The sequence below is a fragment of the Cavia porcellus genome, unplaced genomic scaffold (genome assembly GCF_034190915.1).
Source record: "Cavia porcellus strain 051 isolate PalLab524CR breed Dunkin Hartley unplaced genomic scaffold, mCavPor4.1 scaffold_32, whole genome shotgun sequence".
Lineage (NCBI taxonomy): Eukaryota > Metazoa > Chordata > Mammalia > Rodentia > Caviidae > Cavia > Cavia porcellus.
The window spans coordinates 23,533,343-23,549,936 of record NW_026947515.1 but is presented as its reverse complement, the minus strand read 5'-3'; the positions used below and the strand labels follow the sequence as shown (position 1 = coordinate 23,549,936).

Below are 16,594 nucleotides of genomic sequence, written 5' to 3'. Positions count from 1 at the left end.
TGTGACAAGAACACAGAAAATCCAGGGGAAGCTATTCTATTTGCAGGCAAAGTGAATTTCAAGCCAGAACTGATTAAGAGAGATAAAGAAAGTCACTACATCCTTGTAAAGGGAACAATCCAAGAGGAAGAGATAAACATATATGTAACAAATACCAGTGCGCCCAGCCATGAAAAACAATTAATAATGGAGATGAACAATCAACAAGTCCTAACACAATTGTATTGGGAGACCTCAATACCCCCATTGTGACAAAAAGAGGTCAGCTAGACAAAAACATTAGAAATATTAGAACTAAATTAAAACTTTTGAACAAATGGACCTAGTGGATGTGTATAGAGGGTTCCATCCCACGACATCAGAATACACATTCTCCTCAGCTGCACAACGGTTATTACCCAAAACAGACTATACACTGACTCATAGACATGCTTAATGCAAAGGAACTGCAATTATCCCATGTATAACTATCAGACCACAATGCAATGAAATTGGAAACCCATGCCAAGCAAACCACAAATTCGTAACAAATGGAAAGTAAATAGCACCATCCTAAACAATCAGTGAGTCACAGATGAAATTAAAGAAGACATTAGACAACTTGTAAGTTGAATGCTAACAACAATACAACATACAGAAACTTGAGGGACACAATGAAATCGGTCTTAAGAGGGAAATTTATAGCAGTAAATATCTATCAGGATAACAGAACAAGCACATATAAACAGCTTCGAGAAAAAGAAGAGCATGCTAAGACAACAGCTCATACAAGGGAGGAAATTAGGAATGTCAGTGCAGAAATTAACACACTGGAGTTTAAGAAAACAACACAAAGGGCCGGGGATTTAGCTCAGTGGCATAAGCCCCTGTCTTGCAAGCCCACAGTAGTGAGTTTGATCACTGGCACCAAAAACAAAACAAAGAATCAAGGAGGAGCTGGGATTTAACTCAGCACCATAAGCACCTGCTTTGCAAGCCTGCAGTTATGAGTTCAATCCCCAGTACAAGAAAATAAATAAATAAAATCAAGGAATCAAAGAGTTGGTTCTTTGAAAGATTAAATTGACAAACCTTTAGCCAACTTTACCAAAAAAAGGGAAAGAAAACACTCAAATCTATGCAATTAGGAATGAAAAGGGCAAAATCACAACACACCCTGTAGAAATCCAGAAAATTATCTATACCTGTTTTGAAAACTTGTATCTAGTAAGACGGAAAATATAGAAGAAATGGACAAATTACTAGATCCATATGAACTACCAAATCTGAGTCAACAATATTAAAAATCCTAAGTTATTCAGGATCAGTAATGAAACAGAAGATGTAATTAAATTTATTTTTTTTTTCTTGTGGTACTGGGGATCAAACTCGTGACTTCATGCTTGTCAGGCAGGTGCTTATGTTGTGGATTTACCCCAGTCCTGAAGATGTAATTAAAAACCTATCAAAAAAGAAAAGTCAAGGCCCTGAAGGATTCACTGCTGAACTATACAAGAAATCTAGAGGAGACCTAACACCACTACTTCTAAAATTATTTAATGAAATTGAGAGGGGAGAAATACATCCAAATTCAGTCTTGGAAGTAAGCATTACTCTGATTCCAAACCCAGAGAAGGACTCAACTAAGAAAGAGAATCATAGGCCCATCCCCCTAATGAACATAGATGCAAAAGTCCTCAGTAAGATACTGGCAAAGAGACTGCAGCAAATTGTTAAAAAGATTTGTACACCATGACCAAGAGGCATTCATCCCAGGGATGCAGGGATGGCTCAAGATATGTCAATCCATAAATGTAACACACCATATTAACAGAGCCCAGGACAAAGATCATATGATCATCTCAATAGATGCAGAAAAAGCGTTTGGCAAGCTCCAGCACTCATTCATGATAAAAATCCTACAACAAACTGGAACAGATAGTCTTTATCCCAATCTGATAAAAGCCAGCTATGCCACACCAACACCAGCATCATACCACATGGACAAAAATGGCAAGCTTTCACTCTAAAATCAGGAACAACACAAGGATGTCTACCATCTCCCTCTTATTCAACAAAGTCCTAGAAATTTGAGCCAAATAAATTAGACAAGAGAAAGAAATAAAAAGAATAAAGATAGGAAAGGAAGAAGTTAAATTATCCTTATTCACAGATGACATGATACTACTCAGAAAACCCCAACAACTTCACCAAGACTCCTAGATTTAATAAGCAAATTGAGTAACATAGCTGATTACATACAAAGTCAACACTCAAAAATCAATAACTTCCAATACACAAATAACAAACTCTCACAGAGAGAAATCAGGCAAATAATACCTTTTATGATAGCATCAAAACCACAAAATGCCTAGGAATCAATCTAACAAACGATATAAAAGACCTCTACATTGAAACTGCAGTACTCCAAAAAAGGAGATTAAAGAGGATATTAGAAAATGGAGTTATCCCATGCTCTTGGGTAGGCATAACCAATACAGTGAAAATGATCATACTTCCAACACCGTTATATAGATTCAATGCAATCCCAATCAAAATTTCAACAGCATATCTCACAGAATTAGAGAAAACAATCTTAAACTTCACCTCGAGCCAGAAGAGACCAAGAATAATAAAGGCAGTCCTCCCATATTTAAAGACAGGGGGTATCACAATCTTGACTTGAAATTATACTATGAAGGTACTGTAATAAAAACAGTGAGGTACTGGGAAACAAACAAACAACAACAACAAAAAACCATACCCAAAGATCAATGGAACAGATTAGAAGATGCAAAACAATTCCAGACATATTAAGCCACCTTATCTTTGACAACACTGCCAAACACATTCACTGGAAGAAAAGACAGCCTTTTGTTAAATGGTGAAGGACAAACTGGCTCTACACATCCAGAGATTAAAATTGGACCCAGGGGCTGGGGATTGAGTTCAGTGGCATACGCGCTTGGCTGCCATCTGTGATGTATTGAGTTTGATCCCCAGTAACAACAAAACAAACAAAGAAAATCTGGTCCCATATCTTTCACCACGTACTAAGCTAAAATCAGAATGGATCAAAGATCTCACTATTAAAACAGAAACACTAAATCTGCTGGAAGATACAATAGGTAAAACTCTTGAAGACATTGGTATAAGAAAAGACTTTACCAGCAAAACCCAGGTTGCACAGGAACTATTGCAAAGAATCAACAAATGGGATCGCACCCAACTGAAAAGCTTTGGCACAGTGACAGAAACCACCAACACAGTGAAGAGACAACCCACAGTGTGGGAGAAAATGTTTGCCAGCTGTACCTCAGACAAAGAATTACTATCAAGAACCCATAAACAGCTCAAAAAATCAGTCCTCCCACATTTAACGACTCAGTCCAAAAATGGGCAGCTGAGATGGATATACACTTCTCAGATGAAGAAATCCAAGCAGCAAATAAATACATGAAAAAATGTTCAAGATCACTGGTCATTCAAGTGATGCAAATTAAAACAACACTGAGACTCCACCTCACTCCAGAAAGAATGGATAGTATCAAGAAATAAATCAATAATAAATACAGAAGAGGGCCAGGGATTTAGCTCAGTGCCCTGCAAGTGCATAGTCATAAGTTTCATACCTGGTACCACAAAAAAAAAAAAAAAAAAAAATGCTGCAGGGGCTGTGGGGAAAAAGAAACCCTTCTCCACTGTGGATGGGAATTCAGACTTATGCAACCATTGTGGAAATCAGTGTGGAGATTCCTTTAAAAACTAGGATGGGGCCAGGGATTTAGCTCAGTGGCATAAGCACCTGCCTGCCAAATGTGAGGTCATCAGTTCCATCCTCAATACCAAACAAAAATAGAAAAAAAAAAAAGAAACTAGAATTGGAGCTCCCCTTCACCCCAGCTAGACTCCTTCTAGGTATCTTCCCAAAAGAATTACAAACATCATGCGACATTGATATGTGGGCACCACATTTACAGCAGCACAGATTGTAATAGCCAGATCTTTGAAACAACCTATATGCCCATCCCCTGAGGAAGGTAAAAAAGACCTGCTATTTTTCTACAATCGAGTACTACTCAGCCATAAAGGATAAAATGGACACTTTTATAGGTAAATGGATGCAACCTGAGAACACACTCATTAGTGCAATAAATAAAACACACATGTGCAAACGTAGCTTCACAACTGTGACAAGCTGAAAGAAAAAATATATTTATGTACATAAAAAAAATAGTCGAGATAGTTACACTACTGATTTCTCCAAGTTTGCTGAAGAGAAAGCTTTGTAGCCGGGCGTGGTGGCTCATGCCTGTAATCCCAGCACTCAGGAGGCTGAGGCAGGAGGATCGTTGTGAGTTTGAGACCAGCCTGGGCTACAAAGTGAGCTCAAGGGCAGCCTGAACTACATTGAGAGACCCTGTCTCAAAAAGACCAAAAGAAAAAAAAAGAAAGAGAGAAAGCTTTGTGCTGGTGCTGGACAATTGAATGCAGATGTCTTGGGCTCTGGGTTAATGATTTGGGGACTACAATGCACAATGTACATACCATTGCTGCCCCCTGAATACACTGTTTTGAAATTTTGTAGTTTCTTTCTTTTTCTATCTATAAATAAAATAGATTTAAAAAAAATAAAACGGGGCTGGGGATTTAGGTCAATGGCATAAGCTCTTGCCTTGCAAGCAGGCAGTTGTGAGTTGGATCCCTGGTACGGATAAAAAGGAAAAAGACAAAAAAAAAAAAAAAACAAAAACAGCACTCTGGGAGGTGAAGGCAAGGGATCTGAGGTTCACTCAGTGCCTGTGCAAAATAGCAAAATTGTATAACAATTAAAAGTAGGAATCAGGGATATAGTCAGTGGCAGAGCATCTGTCTGGCAAGTGCAAGATCCTGATTTCAATTTCCAGCATCAAAAATATACATAAGTAAATAAATAAAAACTAAAAATAAAACTAAAGACCTGCCTGGGTTACAAAGTAAGGTGAAGGCCAGTTTGAACAGCATACAAGACCCTGTATCAAAAAAGAAAACAAAATAACAACATTGAAATACAATAGTGGAAAGCAAAAACAATTTTTTTTTAAACACAGGATTTTACTACGGGGTTCAGGCTGGCTTTGAGCTCACTTTGTAGCAAAGACTGGTCTTAAAGTCACAACTATCCTCCTGCCTCAGTCTCCAGAGTGCTGGGATTATAGGCATGAGTCACACAAACAGGTTAGAAAGTCAAACAAAAACAAACAAAAAAATCAAGGCAGGTTATATAAATGTACCTACTCCTTAAGATGAATATAAAAGATAAAATTTTAAAATGGGCATGCCTGGGGTCATAGCTCAGTGGGAAGGTCCTGGGTTCAATAGCCAGTATCACTACAAATAAATGAAAAACAAATACCATCTCAATAAGACAATCAATAAACAAAACAAAAAACAAAAAACGCTTTTGCAACTCCATAAAGAGTACACTCAAGCGATGATACTATATGGGCCATACTGTAATTCAAGATTGATTACACAGCTTAAAACACATGGTTGCCTCATCCAATTATTAGCTACAGAATTCTCAAAGTGTCTTCTACACCCATCTCCTTATTCCTCCCCACATGGAGACAACTTTCAGCGCAAATGAAGTATCTATAATGTGAATACTACCACTTTCACACACTAGATGAAACTTGATTTCTCACTGCTTTTCAAAGTTCATCTCCTTGATGTTTAGGTTCCTAGGAAACATCTGTATGATTCCTTTTACAGTCTCTAACAAAATGTCACATTTCTTTGGGTGTTTTGTAATGCTTTCAGACAGTATGTGGAAAAGAACTAGAATGTTGGGCGCAGTGATACACAACCACAGTCCCAGCACCTTACAGGCTGAGGGCGGGTGGGATCAGTGCAGGTTTGAGACCAACCTAGGCCACAAAGTGAGTTCAAGTCCAGTCTGAACTGCATAATAAAACCCTGTCTCAGAAAAACCAAAACAAGGGGGGAAAACACAAGGAAAGAAAAAAACAAGAAAAGCACTGGAGACAACATTGTTGGCACAGGAAATACAAAGAAACAGTAGAGACACGTTATGACCAGATTATCCCAGGCTTACCCGGGAGTACGTCAATAAAAAGGGTCTCACACAGGTTCCAAATTAGCTCCACTGCTGACAAAATGCGGACCTATGGAAGAAACAAAACCAGGTGTGTTTTTTGTTTGTTTGTTTGTTTTTCTATTATCTTTTTCTCAGTACCAGGGATCCAACTCACGACAGCCAGTTTGCAAGGCAGGCGCTTATGCCCCTGAGCTAAATCCCCGGCCCACAAAAGCAGTTTTAATGAAAAGTACTAAGATTTGTTCTTAGAGCACAGGAATATAGCAAGACTTAAAGCACATAATGGACATTCACTAATCCAGCAGTTCCTGGGATTTCTCTGAGAGAATTTCCCACAGGGCAGACTGTGAGAGCATTTCACATGCTGATCTGTAGACCACCATTATTTGAATGGCTCTGATTTCATTTTAATGTGCATTAGAAATATAAAGCAGTGTATTAATGAGTTTCATGAATTATAATTTAGTAAGACAATAGGGAAAAAGGAAGATACCTCAGAAAAAAAGGAAGTTGATCATGGAGGTGCATGCCTGTAATTCCTGTACCTAGCGGCTGAGACAGGAGGGTCACTACAAATTTGAGGCCATCTTCTAGTACTGTAGAAACCTATCACAAGGACCACAGTTAAAAAAAAAAAAAAAAAGGAAAACGATAAAGGAGAGGCCAGGTGTGCCCAGGCATGTTTGTGAACACCTATAATCCCAGCACTCAGTAGGCTGAGAAAGGAGGATCACTGAGAGTTCAAGGCCAGCCTGAGCTGCACAGTGAAATGAGAGAGAGAGAGAATGTTGAACAATTATGAAGTTGGAATGCCAACCACTGAAGTTTAGGAAACTATTAATGGCAAAGCCCAGCTAGAGCTGTAGCTCAATAGCAGAGCGCGTGGTTAACATGCACATGGCCCTGGGTTCCACCCCAGCACTGAATGAAAACCAGAAAGAAAGCAAAGCCCAATACAGGGCTGGGGATAGAGCTCAGTGCCATAGCACTTGTCTGGCAAGCACGAGGTCTCAAGTTTGATTCTTGGTACCAAAAACACCCAAAAAAGCCAAATATACAATGTTAGCTGCACTTTCCCACCATCCTTCTGTCTCCACGTGCCATCATCCTCTGTTCAGAAGGGAAAAGAAATGCTTTGCTGACCAGAGACAAGGTTTTATTCCTTATTCACTACTGAGTTTGGACCGAGACTCCAGCAAGGGAAGAAATCCTAGGAGTCATCTTCCCATTCTAATTAGAGTGTAACTACTTATAGCTGAGAGAATTCATGAGTCTTTGTGACTAAAACACCAAAACTGAAAACTCAGATGATTATTTATCCAGCAGATCTTTGTCAATGTTAGACACTGAAAGGCCACCAGGAAATTTAAGATGATCCCTGCCACCTCAAGGAGGTGCCCATGTACCTAGAAAGAAAAGACTTCTGCCATGACAGTAACTGCAGAGCCACCCTAGGCAGGTGCCACACTTAAGCATGCCAAAAAACCCCACAAAAAACCAAAAGGCAGCTCCTGGTACCTGGCTGCTGAATTGGTGGCCACTGGCTCCATCTTTCCCAGCAACTAGCAAGACAGAAGAGAACATTTTAAGTGAGCAATGAAACTTGCAGACTCATTATTGTAGCATCTACCAGAATCTGTAGCTTGTGCCCTTGTTTTTTCAATGACTGTTTTCATTCTACATTTTCTTTTGTTTTCCCCTCTGCCATGCAACTCTCTAGATATATCTGTTGCAATAGTTTCTTGTCTTTCTTTCTTTCTTTGAGACAGGGTCTCACTGGATAGTTCAGGTTGGCCATGAACTTACTATGTAGCCCAGTTTTACCTCACGGCAGTCTTCCTGCCTCAACCTCCCAGGTGCTGAGACTATGGATCACTATACTTGGATTCTAGATGGTTTTTTAATGCCTATCTCAGTCAGGGATTTAGCTCAGTGGCATAAGCACCTGACTGGCAAGCTCGAGGGCATGCATTCAATCCCCGGAACCAAATAAAATTCTTTAATGCCAATCTCTTTGTTGTAGATCAATGATTGGTCAAGCCAACCCCGTAAGTTACATGTACTACTTTCAACTGAAATGCAGCCTCTGATAAAGCATTGTTGTATACAAAGTTGTTATTTGTTGTTATACAAAGTCTGTCAGGAACAGGCAATCATGTGGCTCTCATGATTATATTGATTTTTAATCACCAGCATCAAAGAACCAGTAACGGACTTTCCAAAGAATCTTACTTTGGCCCCTGAGCACACAGCCCCACGCATGCACACACCACACTTACTTGCCATCTGGTGCATCTCCTCCATACGTGCTCTTATCACAGATCGGTAGTTCTTACTCCCTGAACCAATCTATGAAAAATGAGAACACATTCAGGTTAAATCTGGAGCATCTTGTGGTTCCAAAGAGTAAGAGAGAGCTCAATAAAGGTGAGAACTTGCTGAAGGAAGGGCAGGTCAACCTGAAGTCTGACATAATCCAAAGATGGAAAAACCTGAACGACACAATAAATATGCTATAATTCATGCTCCAAAATAAGTATCCGGGGGGCTGGGGATTTAGCTCAGTGGCATAAGCGCCTGCCTTGCAAGCAAGCAGTCACGAGTTTGATCCCTGGTACTGATAAAAAAAAAAAAAATAATGATCCAGAATCTAAGGCTGCTCTAGATGAGATTTATTGATAATCACTAAAATGAATGGCTAACATTTAAGAAGAAATGGGATGTACATTAGCTCAAAGGTCCTTCCCTAAGGCACTTATTAGTGACAAAAAAAGATAGAGGTAACTTTACAGCAAAGAAATGACATAGATCAAATGATTGAGGTCAAGGTCATCAGTAATAAAACAGCATAAGAACACATTACCACTTTGGTGCTATCCTCACTAATACATGGCATGTCCAAGTATGAGAACACCTCTGACAATCACAAACAGAGACATGTTCCATGAGACAACTGATCGCTATTCCTCCAAAGTAGGAAGATCATGAAAAAGACTTGAGTTAGGGAAAAGGCAACCTCAGGAGGGAAAACTGGTAAAACTGAAATTGCCTTCAGTTGACCAAACGGGATCAGTGTCAATCTTTGTTTCCTAGTTTTAATAACCACATAATACAATTGTGTAAGAGATTAAGATTAGGGAAACTGAGTAATAAAACAGAAACCATTTTTTTAACTTTTCTGGAAACCTGGACAAAATAAGTAAATTAAATAAATAAATATGAAACACAACTAGTTCAAGCCAGACATGGTGGTACAGGCCTGTATTCCCAGCACTCTGCGAAGCTGAGGCAAGTAGATCAATCACAAATTGGAGCCCAGCTTGAACAATTTAGTGAGACCCTGTCTGCGGGTGAGTTAAGGTAGATGCTAGCGGGGGAGGGGGATGAGAAGAGACAAGAGACAGGAATGGAGACAAGACAGGATTCTGATCAAGTCTCGTTGATTCAAAGAAAGAGTAAGGAACACATAGGGTATTGGGGGAAGAGGGAGTTGGGGTCTGAGACATCAGCAGGTGACCTATAAACAGTGACAAGACCAGGGGTTATGGGGTAATTCAAATCTCCCCTGCTTGGGTTCATAAGGCGGGCTGATTAGCATAATCCCCAAATGGGCCAAACAGGCTAGGCAAGGAGAGAAGCTTAACTACCAAACGGAAAGTTAACTCCTGGAGGAGGTTAAGGTGGCTGCTGCCTGTAGATATAAGGCGGCAGCCAATTACAGGGCTTCCCACACTGTCTCAACATAAAAAAATAAACAGAAGGGCTGGATCTGCATTCTTAGGGACAGGAATTTAGCTCACTGGTATAAGTGTCTGCCTGGAAAGTGCAAGGTTATCAGTTCAATTCCTGGTACCAAAAAAAAGGCTACAGACGAACCTCAGGTTGATGGCCCTGGTGCAACTTGGCCCTCCATACTAAAACAAAATCAAACCAGGGAAATGAAAGAATGAAGCAAAGGGGTTTTTTGGTAGCTGGTATTAAATTCAGAACCTCACTCTTTCCAAAGAGGTGCTGTACCACTGAGCTAAATCCCCAGCCTCAAAATGAAGCAAATTAACAAGAAAACAAAACAATCATTTTTCAATTTGGCTTTGGTGTTTTCCTGAGGCAGAGTCTCGCTACATTGTCTATGCTGGCCTTAAACTTTCTATGCTTAAACCGGGTATGGTGGCACACACCTTGGATCCCAAAACTCAGGAAGGCTGAGGGAAAATGATCACTGTGAGTTCAAGACCAGCCAGGGCTACCAAGTGAGCTCAAGGCCAGCCTGAACTGCACAGTGAGACTGTCTCAAAAAGACTGGGCAGGGCAGGCAGGCGGGGAACCTCTCTATCCTCTTGCCTCAGCCTCCCAAATCCTGGGATTACAGGAGAGTGCTTGGAGTACAGGTTTACACCATCACAGCCAGATGAGACATAGCTTTCCACTACAAGAAAAACATTTTTTCTAGAAGGGAAGACTTAAGGCCCACTCAGTGACTTCATTTCAAAATGAGAAATAGGCTGATAGAATGAGGCACAGTGGCAGAGATTTTCCCAGCTAGCTCAGGTCACTGGTTCCATTCCCAGTTCCAGAAAAACTATAAAATCAAAAAGAATAGTAGTGTTCAGGTCTGGTAGCCCTCACATATAATCTCGACGGCTTAGGCAGAAGGATCCTAAGTTCAAAGCCAGTCTGAGCAATTTAGCCAGACTGAGATTTTAAAAGAAACTAGTAAATACCCCCTGGGTTCAATCCCTAGTACCAGGAAAAAAAAGAAGCAAAACAAATTTTCTATTCCGTTTGCAGCACTGGTGATCAAACCCAAGGGTAATCTCCCACTGAACTACAACATAGCCTTTTTTGAGACACAGCTTTGCTAAAGTGCCTACAGGATGAGTTGCGACTTGATAATCCTAATTTAGTCTCTGGAGTTTCAGAAAGAAGTCGCCAAAGGTGACATGCTTGTTTTTTTGTTTTGTTTTTTTTTTTTTTTTTTTTTTTGAGAGAGGCTCTATAAGGCTCAGGTTGGCTTTGAATTCCAGGTAATCCTGCTGCAGGCTCCAGATTGCGGCACCACATCCAGCCATAGCTTTTAAAATTCATTTTAATATTAATTTTCAAATCTCCTAATCGGACCATATTCACTGACTCTTGTGCTTACTTGCCCTCTTGAAAGGGTAAGTAAACTAAAAATATAAACTGATAAAGGACCTGGGGATTTAGCTCAGTGGCACAAATGCTGACAGCCATTCCCAGTACCATAAGTAAATAAACAAACAAACAAAAACAAACAAACTAGCCAACTCAAAGAGCCTTTCTGGATTTTCCAGTCAATCCTTCTTCAATTCTCTGAAGGCCCACCAAGATTCCATGTGATTCATTGAAGAGTTTCCTTAAAATTTTTAGAATAAACATTACATCCTTCCGGGTCATATAGACAAAGGGGCAGCCTCGTACCACCTCAGATTTTTCTGAAACTACACAGAAAAAAATACTGTGACATTTATCATCATCTCCCTCAAAAGAAAAGCCATTCAGAGCCAAATGCAAGCCTGTAATCCTAGCATTCCTAAACTGGGCATGGTGGCTTACCCCTGTAATCCCAGCACTCGGGAGGCTGAGGCAGGAGGATCTTTGCGAGTTCGAGACCAGTCTAGGCTACAAAGTGAGCTCAAGGCCAGCCTGAACTGCACAGAGAGACTGTGTCTCAAAAAGACAAATCCCAGCACTCCTAAGCTGAGGGATGGGCTGGGGATATAGCTCAGTGGCACATTTGCCTGCCTGGTAAACACAGGCCCTGAGTGTGATTTGCAATGTTTAAAAAAAAAAAAAAATAGAAGGCTGAGGCAAAAGGATTGCCTCAAATTTAAGACTATTCTGGGCTACACAGAGTTCAAAGCCAGTCTGAACAACAAATGGTAGTGAGAACATATGTCAAAGAAACAAAACATACAAAACCTTTAGTTAGCTCAGTGGGTGTGAAGGCATGACCTACTATCAGCTACTCTGGGGGAGAGACAGGAGGGCAAAACATTAAAGGCCAGCATGGGCAATTTCATGACACCCTGTCCATATTGTCTCAAAATTAAAAAAAAAAAAAAAAGCTGGCAATGTAGCTCAACAGTGGAGACACTGGGTACAATCCCCAGTATATTCAGACAGACAGACAGATGGTGCTTTAGCTCCCGGGCTACTAATTTCATTTATAAACACTAAAGTTTAAATCAAGTGTGGTAATGCACATCTGTAATACCAGTGCTCTGGAGGCTGAGGCAGGAGGACTACCTTGAGTTCTCGGCCAGACTGAACTACATAGTGAGAGCCTGTCTTAAAATCCCTAAAGTGTAATTTCCATTTATATAAACTAAAGTCAGGGGCAGAATGCTTGCCTACCCCAACATCAATCCACAAGGCCACTGCTGCAAGACCTGACATCCCCACTGCACACAAAGGGACATCTAAAGAGGAACTGATTACAATTTATTGATGACCTACACACCATGAATTTTACCTTTTAATGCTAGGGTTGAACCTAGAACTTGGTACATACAAAGCATATGCTCCGTCACTGAGCTATATACCCACTTTGTATATATGATTTTTTTGGTACTCCAGATTGTATGCTGTATTTTTTTTCCCTTCTTTTTTAGGGGAGTACTGGGGATTGAACTCATGACCTCATGTGTGCCACGCAGGCATTTATGCCACTAAGCTAAATCCCCGGCCCTAAATGCTGTATTTCTTAATACAGAATTTCTCTTTTGCATGGCAAACTCATTGATCTCTTTCTTTTCTTTCACTGAAAGAACTGAGGGCCCACTGTGCACAATGTACTTAAAAAATATGAGTAAACCACAGCCTCCACCCTCAACACTGCTATAAAAATACTGAAGACAAGTCCCACACAAACTACAGTGCATCTAGTGAGAATGGACACGTGTCAAGGCAGGTCATACTACAAAAAGTGTGTGCCTTATATACAATAAGAAATATACAATAGTATTGTTTCCTTGCATGTAAAACACATCACATTTGTACCTTTAGTCTTTGCCAAAACACTGAGGTAGGCACTATGTATGGCTTTGCTTTAAAAAGATAAATGAATGGGCTGGGGATTTAGCTCAACAGCATAAGTGCCTGCCTGTGAAATGGGAGTCATAAATTCAATCCCCTGTACACACACACACACAATAAAAAAAACAAAGAAAGAAAACAAGAGATTTACTGCCCAAAGGCACCCTCTGCTAAAAGAGCTGTGACTCAAATGCAGCAGTCTACTCTCTGATGGGATTTTCATTGTGGTAAATGAGAGAATATAAAGTAAAAATGGCCTTTATTCTAAGAACGTGGAGTGAAACTCCATGACCACTGGGGGCCTTGCTTTCTCTGCCAGAAACGTGGTGTGGGGGGCAATCGGGCGGGGAAAGTGACCTCAAGGTAAACATCCCTTGGTCCCGCCTCCCATTGCCATAATATCTTATCTAGGGCAAAATTCTTACACTCTCTAGTCCCTTTTTGATATTTTATGCACTGATTCAAATACGTTGACTCATTATTATATGTGGAGTATCCTATTGGAAATGAGCACAGAGCAATAAACAAGACTATTCATGAAGCTCACCTTCAGATTCAAAACATTTGCTTTCTAACAAATACAGTAATATAATTACAGATTGTATATGGTATAAAAGAAATAGGTGATGTGACACAATCACTGGCAAAGACAACTTCCATTAGGGAGCTATAGAAAGGCTTCCTATCATTTCCTTCTGTTCACAAACTCAGGCTGGCCACACAGGCAAACCAGGACCCAGAGAGCAAAAGGTAGGAGAAGACAGACCACTGCGAGTGAAAATGAAGTGGCGAGGAAAATAAAGGTGGAAACAGACTTGTAAGTTACAGTGAGTTGATGAAGCCCCCAAGCTGGGGCTGAAAGAGGAGCTGTGGCTTCAGATAACACACCTTGACATTTTGGATAAGGACAGTATAAACACAGCCTCTGACTAGAGCAAGAGAATAGGGTTAGAAGACTTATCCAAACTGAGGGGCTGGCGTCCTCAAACTTTATTATGGGGATAAGCATAACCAGACAAAAGAAAGAGTAGTTTCTCTACAAGAAGTCACATTTGGTTAATTTCTGGCAAACGTGTGTTTGCAAGATAAAGAACGACAGGAGAGAAATGAAAGAGACTACATTGGACTGCGTCACAAATTTTTAAAACTCACCATTCCTGAGGTGGTAGCAGGAATGGAGAGAGAAAGCTGTTACAGCCATTCTGAATATGTTTGACACAGATTCAAAATGGGACCTAAAAGATAGCTGCAGACTCCAACGTGGAGTATGCCAATCCCACCACACTAAATATAACCGAATGTGAAGACATTTATTCCACAAAATGCAATGATTCGGTGTTTTCCCTGCTGAACATCACCTATCCTTAATTAATACGGTTTCCTATTACTTTAAGACTTTACCACAGAAGTGCTGGCACATAACTCTCACTACAAAATGCATAATGTACAACATTGTTCTACTCAGATGGTACACGATTTTCAAAAGTAAACTATATTTCTCAGTCCTGGGCCCTCACAGGCCTCTAGAAATTAAAAAACATTAATCAAAAGGACTGGCACAGGCTTTAGCTTGTTGAGTAGCCCCAATACTATCTTTAGATTGGTAACTCTGCCGTGTGCAGTTTCCAAATGATACTGCCAGGGTCAAGGATCACAGCCCCTGTAAACACGAGACCTATATACTGCACCGGCTGAGACTACAATGACTCACCTACAGTGTTCTGACCTTAAGGAGTTTAGTTTTAAATTTAATTTTCCCAAATCGTTATTTACTTGAAAATGTATGTTTTAACTTTTTTTTTCATTTTTACTTACATTTTTAGACAATGCAGTGTTCAACTGTACTGCCATCCTTTGAAAAACCAAAACTTCACCAGCGTTTCATGTTCATGGGGTAATCTGGGTCTCAGGGCAACCTTGTGAAACATATAAGGAAAATTATCATCATCCCTTCTGTACAAGGTAATACTGAAACTCAAAAAGTAGGTTAAGTTTGACTAACTCAAGATCTCACAACTGGCAAGGGTAGCACATCCACCAAAACTGCTGACTCTAGAGTCACCTTCCTCTTCCCCAGGTCACTACCAATTGAATACCGATGTGTCCCTTTTCAACACACCTGCACTGGAGCTAAGAGCCCAACTACTGCAGCCCGGCCTTTACTGAGTGTCCAAAAGCGGCCATGACACTTGTAATCCGTAAACACAAACACACGCCTTGCCCTAGACTCGGTTCAACGCTGAGTTTGCTCCCCCGCACGACACTTATTATACACTGCGGTCTCACGCATAAGCTTCAGTGCAACTGTCCTCACTCCACGGGAAATTCGGTAACAGTAAAGTGACTTCGTTCCATTCACTGATGTTTTAAATTAATAGTTCTCCAGACCAAACAAAAAGAACGAATCACACACCATGCGCTCCACGCCACCTCCGCCCCGAAGTTGCTAAGGGTCAAGCACCGCAATAAAGCACAAAGAAGTGGGACTGAAAGGATGCCACACTCGCCTTCACTACTCTGTGACTTGGCTGCCCAGACATGGCTTACCCTAGCCAGGCTTCGCTCTGCCCCAACCTCCAGCACCCCAGGTGGCAGGTGAGGCCCAGCCCAGACCCCACCAGGGAGCCTCCCTCCTGTGCCCAGAGGACACCACCGGGCAGGAGCAGCCTGAACATCACGCTGAGGACAGCAGGGCAACCCAGGCAGCTCAGCTTGCCAAGCTGCTCCCCAGGGCGGGGACCTGGGGTTGAGGGGGGGTGCACAGCAGCCAGGTGGGCGCACCTGAGAAAGTGGGGAGTCAGGGCCTGCAGGTGAGTGGAAGGGGCGGAGGGCCCTGTGGCTAGGCTGCGAGGACCTCACCCAGCAAGCGTCCAGGGCGGGATCCAGGTAGGATCTTTCCCACTATTTGAGACAGAGCCTCACTATGCAGCCCCGTGCTGCCCTGTAACACGAAATCCTCTGGCCACAGCCTCCCAAATGCTGGACCACAGGTACAGTGTGTGCCATCACTCCAGCGCAATTTCTGCGTGGTACTTGAGACTGAACCCAGGGCCTCTGCACTGAGCAATGTTCCAGGCCCTTCTTTTTAATGATACTTTAAGGGAAGGTATTGCTAAATGTTGTGAACTGCTCTTGCTTCAACCACCCAGCGTGCCAGGACTACAAGCATGTGCCACCAGGCCCAGCCGAATTTTGTTTTAAATCTTTATTAAAGGCAGGATTTCACAATGTGGTTCAGCCTGCCCTTGAACTCACTTTGTACCCCAGGCTGGCCTCAAATTTCTAGCAATCCTCCTGCCTCAGCCTTCGGCCTCCAAAGTGCAGGGACGAGCTGAATTTTTAAACATGAACGTCTATTCTCCTCAGCCTACTAGCACACTGTACAACTACCTTTGGCCTCCAACAACTGAAATATACTGTGAAAAAAAATTTAAACACTGTGACCTTAATCTTTGTTCA

General features: G+C 41.3%; 1 protein-coding gene across 2 annotated transcripts in view; it reads right to left on the bottom strand.

Moving 5' to 3' along the window:
- Positions 1–16,594, bottom strand: part of LOC101788353 (uncharacterized) — a 153,696-nt gene that overhangs the window by 116,300 nt on the left and 20,802 nt on the right. The window contains exons 7-11 of one of the 2 annotated variants that reach the window (XM_063241850.1): positions 14,951–15,051; positions 8,359–8,428; positions 7,598–7,641; positions 6,573–6,685; positions 6,077–6,146 (exon numbers count right to left, since the gene is read on the bottom strand). The gene's annotated coding sequence lies outside the window, so the exon portion shown is untranslated. Of the gene's footprint in view, positions 1–6,076; positions 6,147–6,572; positions 6,686–7,597; positions 7,642–8,358; positions 8,429–14,950; positions 15,052–16,594 lie in introns of those variants that run through there. The other variant, XM_063241847.1, reaches the window with a different exon arrangement.